Source organism: Macaca nemestrina, chromosome 3 (genome assembly GCF_043159975.1).
Source record: "Macaca nemestrina isolate mMacNem1 chromosome 3, mMacNem.hap1, whole genome shotgun sequence".
NCBI lineage: Eukaryota > Metazoa > Chordata > Mammalia > Primates > Cercopithecidae > Macaca > Macaca nemestrina.
The window spans coordinates 29,905,071-29,910,799 of NC_092127.1; the positions used below are offsets into that span (position 1 = coordinate 29,905,071).

The 5,729-nt window shown below is 36.2% G+C and overlaps 1 pseudogene; it reads left to right on the forward strand.

Annotated features, from left to right (window-relative positions):
* The first annotated feature begins 255 nt into the window (after window positions 1–255).
* Window positions 256–770, forward strand: LOC139362156 (mitochondrial import receptor subunit TOM6 homolog pseudogene; annotated as a pseudogene).
* Window positions 771–5,729: the final 4,959 nt, after the last annotated feature.

A 5,729-nucleotide genomic window follows, 5' to 3' on the forward strand; every position in this document is an offset into this window, starting at 1 on the left:
AACTTCTTATTTGAACATATTTAATGACAAGCTAGAAAACGTTGAACTTTTTTTATTTTTAAAATATCAAGGTTCTCTTTCAAGTACTGTTGCTAATTATTGTGATTCAATGAACTAATAGTAAAATAATAACTACAATTTGAGAGCTACCATGTGCCAGCTACTGTGCTAAATATATTACATGATTTAACCCCTTTAATCTTCACAAGGCTGAGACTATTATTTGGCCTCATTTTTCATGGGAAGCTGCCTACTATGGCTTCCAGCGGGGTCCCGGTGAGCGCTGCTGGCTCGACTAATGAAACTCCCGAAATACTGGACAACGTGGGAGATTGGCTTCGGGGCGTCTACCGCTTTGCCACTGATAGGAATGACTTCCGGAGGAACTTGATACTAAATTTGGGAAGCTTTGTTGCGGGAGTTGGGCTGGCCGGGAACTTGAGATTGACCTCATGGCACCTCAGCTAGGGGTGTAGCCCAATAGACAAATGGAATCCTGTGCTGAACCCGAATCTTCCAAAAAACAGCCTACAATCTGTGACCACCACAAGATGTGCCCTGATGGCAGCTGAAGTTTGTTTCAGATGGGCACTTTTCTTCCCTCTCCCTGCCTAGTTTCCTTTTGTTCCTTGAGTCCACGCAGAATTCTATTCTCTAGTCAGCAGACAGGCTTAAGCTGAAGTATTGCCTCTGTTCTATAAAGCTCTGTACATAGTTCCCAAGCTTCTCAGGGGGTGATCTTTGCTCTTGTCCTGAGAAATAACAGTGCTGTTTTAACAAACATTTAAAATAAATATCGTACACACAAAAAAAAAAAAAAAAAAGAAAAAAGAAAATGTGGAGGCTACTTGGGCAGACAAATAGCATGCATGAGGTCAGGGGGTGGTTAAGTAGCTGAGCTGTAACTTGGCCTGTGGTCCATCAGATTCCCAGTTTCATGCTGTTATCCACCACACCACAGTATTTCTTGGCATTTGTACAAAGTAACACAAGACACTTAGAAAATTGCCATTTTTTTTCTACTGTATTTAATGGGAAGAAGTGTCTGGGCTAGTTTCAACCATCAATTTTTCATGTAACAATTTATGTGACAACACTGATATATATCTTTGAAACCGCCTTGCAAATATGTCTTAAAAATAATTCCCCTAAACATATATTTTCTAGACATTTATAATGTATTTGAAAATTAAAATATTGATTTAACTCATGCACCTTGATGATCATCTTGCTTCATGGAATTACAATTTTAGAATGCATATATTATTCTTCCTCCAGAGGGGAAAATGCAATCAGGCAAAGACCTCTGGCCACACACAAATTCTGTTCAGTTCCTTTTTATAATTTAAATAATAAAAATAAAAATATATTCTGGAATAGAGTCCTTAAAAAAACAATATTTTTTAAAGTATTTTCTAGTTGTCTCCTTTTGTTTCTCAAACATTTTTTATTACCAATCAATCAGAAAATCACAATGTATGATTCTGCTTTATCTATATTGATCAAATAAGTAGTTTTTTTTTTTTTTTTACTGGTTTATAATGTGTGATCAGTTTACAAATACAACCCCATTGAAGATTCCCACATAAAAGAACTAGAAATAAAATGCTTAGAGTGTTAATCAAGTAACTATATAATCTAGTTATTTTTATACCCTATATTAGGAAAACAGGAACTTTTCTCCAGAAGAAAAAAAAAAAAAGCAAAACACTTTCCATGTCTAATTATGGTAAGCAAGGCAGAGATAATCACAGTCAATGTGATAAGTGACAGGAGTTTGTATTTACTTGGCATGCCATCTGCTAATTCTCTTTCCCTAGAGATTTCTTGCTGATTTTTTCCTCATTTCCTTGTGAAACTCCCCAACTATATAGCTACGCTATCCCTCCTCCAACCTCTACTTTTTGTGTTCTTATTGCTGCTTAAGGGAGGTTGCCTAAAGTTGCGCCAATCAATCTTATCTCTACTCAGCAGAAAAAGACAGCTCAACAAAGCTTACTGCTGACTTGTTATATGTGATCCACAATTGGCTTGTTTTCTGATAAATTTCTTATTTGTCAGGGCCTTTGTCAGACATTTTGTATTTATAGCCTCTGGAGTGATCAATTCTAATACAGTGTTTTATGCTGAATTTTGAATCCAGATTACTCCTGGCCTTTACTTGCACACAGCATTGTCCAGTAAGGAAGCTCACCCCTGTGGCTTTTTTTTTTATTTTTATTTTTTGGAGAAGAGGAAGAAGAGTGACAGTTTCATATGTACTAACATTACCAAAGGCCACCTCTTAAAATAATGCACCACTCCACACCTGTGTCACCGTTTCTATTTGTATTAGACAATAATCTAATCATGCAGAGTGTCTCCTTTGGGGAATCTGAAGAGTATAAAATGAACTCTGTCACTTATTTTTAAAATGTGCATTAAGAACCTACAAGTGGCCAGGCGCGGTGGCTCACTGCTATAATCCCAGCTCTTTGGGAAGCTGAGGCAGGTAGATAACGAGGTCAAGAAATTGAGACCATCCTGGCCAACATGGTGAAACCCAGTCTCTACTAAAAATACAAAAATTAGCTGGGCATGGTAGTGCGCCTGTAGTCCCAGCTACTTGGAAGGCTGAGGCAGGAGAATAGCTTGAACCTGTGAGACGGAGCTTGCAGTGAGCCAAGATCGCACCACTGCACTTCAGCCTAGCGATAGAGCGAGACTCCGTCTATTTAAAAAAAAAAAAAAAAAAAGAACCAACGAGTAATAATAAACTATTTAAGCTCATGATTTGAAAAAATAATACATAAGGTAAATCATATATTCTCATTCCTATGTAATCCACACAGTACCCATGTCAACTCTCATCAAGAACTCATCTATCTCATACTGTAAGAACAGTTTTTTAAAAGGTCAAATGTATCCTTATATGAGGTATAAAGTAGATTAATAAAGGCCCCTGCCAAACTAGGGTGCTGAGACATATTTCAAAGCAAACAAAGCCTTTCTTCAGTCCTAAATTTACTTTTCCTTGCTGGATTAATCAGTTTATTTAGTCTTGACTTCATTTGGCCTTTGCCATTAAGGAAATGGGAAAATGTTTGACTAAATATAAGACTACATAGTTATTACCTGGCAGTAGCTTGAAGATGACACTGGAATGTATAATAGAATGCACTAATCTTTCTTGTACAAACAATACATCTCTTATAAAAATACATATTTTATGAATATATTATATATATAATATGTGGGTATATACACATAAATATACATAGATTATATATATAATAAGTTCAACCAAAGGAATAAAAGTTTATAAGAAAATGAAGATCAAAGATTCATGTCCACGTGATCAGTGCACTAAACGTTGGACATTAAGCCAGACTTTCCTAAAGACACTCTAAATATATCCTTAAATTTTAAAGATTGTTCTCTTAATTTCTTAAAATTTACTTTGACACACCATTTTTTTCTTGACATTATTTTATAAACTAAAGCAATCTAATCATGTACGCTCTGCTGTTGTCTCTAGAAATGCATATACTTTGAATCGAACAAAAATTATTAAATGTAGCTCTTAAACATCATATATACTAAATAATTATTTGCACAATTGGTATTAAAAACCTGTGGAATGAATGCTGGCATTTTTGTCATTCATTTCATACAACATTTGCTTAACAAATTTTTACATTACTTTATGCCATATATTTTATAAGTGCTGAAGTGACTGAAGATAAATACTACTTTTTCCCTTAAGGAAATTCAACATAAAGGAAAAAATTTTAAATTGTGTATATATAACTGGCATCCCTTTCTGTAGTAAAATTTTATTCACTGTGTTTTTTTGAGGACAATATTGAATTAGCAAATCTCTTCTCAGCACCAAGAAACTAGAAAACTGGTCATCCTTTCAATACAATTAAAAGCATAAGAAAATATTTAAAAAAAAAAAAACCAGTTAAGTCAGGTATTTTGACTAGAAATGCTTCTTCTATGCTCACATTCCATAAAGATAAAAAGCCCTTAACTTTTCAAAATATTTTCTGATGGCAAGAGGGAAAAAAAATAGAGAAGATACTGCAGAATGATAATTTTATAGGAAGGATTTGATTTTTACATTTCTATGAGGGAAAACCAATGCTGCATTTGTATTAAAAGAATGACTTTTAGAGGCCGGGCATGAAGACGCATGTCTGTAACCCCAGCACTTTGAAAGGCAGAGGTGGGAGTATCGCTTGAGCCCAGGGGTTCGAGACCAGCCTAGGTAACATAGTGAGACCATGTCTCTACAAAAAAAAAAAAAAAAAAAAAAATTGCCGGGTGTGGTAGTGCATGCCTGTGCCTGAAATCCTATCTACTAGGGAGGCTGAGGTGGGAGGATTACTCAATCCCAGGAGCTCGAGGCTACAGTGAGCCATGATCGTGCCACTGCATTCCAGCCTGTATCACAGAGTGAGACCCTATGTCAAAGGAAGGAAAGGAAAGGAAAAGACAAGGAAAAGACAAGGAAAGGAAAGGAAAGGAAAGGGAAAAGGAAAGGGAAAAGGAAAGGGAAAAGGAAAGGAAAGACTTCAAACTCTGCACCAATTGAATTGAGTACCAAACTTAAAATCAACCTAGAACAGCAGTTACTTGTCATAGTTGCATTCTAGAACATGGTGGGAGCAATTCTAAAATGCTGGTTCCTGGGCCCCACTTCAAACTGACTGAATCTTGGGAGCAAGGGATAGGTATTGGTATTTTTCAAAAGCTTCCCAGGTGATTCTACACAATCAGTCACTCCTTAAATCCTCTTAATAACTGAGCATCTAGGATAGCACAGCCATCTTCCAGAATATGAGTGAGAGGGCCCAAATCTGCATGGATCTAACACTTTGCAGAAATAGTGAAGGGAAGATATAGGGAATTCTGATGATCTTGAGTGCCTCCAAGCTTTATTTTATGTATTTCTAACGAATACCCCCAAAAAGAGAGGATTCTACTAGGGGTGGAATAAATAGCAATCACAGTTTAGCATGACCAGAAAAGATGGCATGGACTCAGCAACAGTCTCCTGAAGAAGCAGGATTTTCTGAGGCTGCTTAAATACTTGGGCATCTCAGAAATACTCAGCAGTCTCTCTTTCATAAACACAAAAACTCACACTGAGGGAGAAAACATTCCGGAAATAGAATCCAAATTGAACAGGTCAGGAGGCCAAGGGTACAGTTACTGGATGTAAAATGTGCTGAGAAGGCAGATAACAGATCTGTGGACATTTCTACACAAAGAGGCCACAGTTTTAATACTTCGTGGTAACCACAGAAGAGAAAGTCCTTGAGCAAAAAACAGAGAAAGCTACCCTAACCTACCCACCCCCTGCACAGGAACCTACTTCTGAGAATAGAGGAAAACCCATCTGATTAGCCACGAAAAGAAGAAAAGGCTAGCTACCCAACCTCATGAAATTATATCCTAAGAACTAAAGGAAAAAGTCCTGATTCATGTGTTAACAGATAATGAAAGAACAGCAACAAAATATAGCTGCAAAGTAGAAGAAAACTGTAACCTAATATTAAATATGAGATAAAATAAGAAAGTAGAAGTCATGAAATTAAAGAATAAATCAAAAATGAAAAAGATAAGGAAAAAACTTGCCTAAACAATAGACCATCATGAAAAGGGAATTGACGGAGCTCAGGAAATATTTAGGAGGAGAAAAAGAATAATGTCATTACTTAAATACTATTTAAGGTTTAAAA